Source organism: Juglans regia, unplaced genomic scaffold, assembly GCF_001411555.2.
Source record: "Juglans regia cultivar Chandler unplaced genomic scaffold, Walnut 2.0 Scaffold_2355, whole genome shotgun sequence".
NCBI classification, from domain to species: Eukaryota; Viridiplantae; Streptophyta; class Magnoliopsida; order Fagales; family Juglandaceae; genus Juglans; species Juglans regia.
Window position 1 is genome coordinate 1 of NW_023354779.1, and position 255 is coordinate 255.

General features: G+C 49.8%; 1 non-coding gene across 1 annotated transcript; it reads right to left on the reverse strand.

Annotated features, from left to right (window-relative positions):
• Nucleotides 1-22: 22 nt before the first annotated feature.
• On the reverse strand, nucleotides 23-141 carry LOC118345347. Its single transcript, XR_004798898.1, has one exon. It is a non-coding gene; the product is annotated as a 5S ribosomal RNA (ribosomal RNA).
• Nucleotides 142-255: the final 114 nt, after the last annotated feature.

A 255-nucleotide genomic window follows, 5' to 3' on the forward strand; every position in this document is an offset into this window, starting at 1 on the left:
AAGGCGGAAAAAACAAAAACGAGGGGTGCAACACGAGGACTTCCCAGGAGGTCACCCATCCTAGTACTACTCTCGCCCAAGCACGCTTAACTGCGGAGTTCTGATGGGATCCGGTGCATTAGTGTTGGTATGATCGCACCCATCAAACTAATTACTTAAAATTCATATAATCCTTGAGCGACATACTAGCGTCCTTCCGATCCCAATCCAAACGGAGATCTGATCCAAACCCATGGCTACGCGATGGGCAGGGCG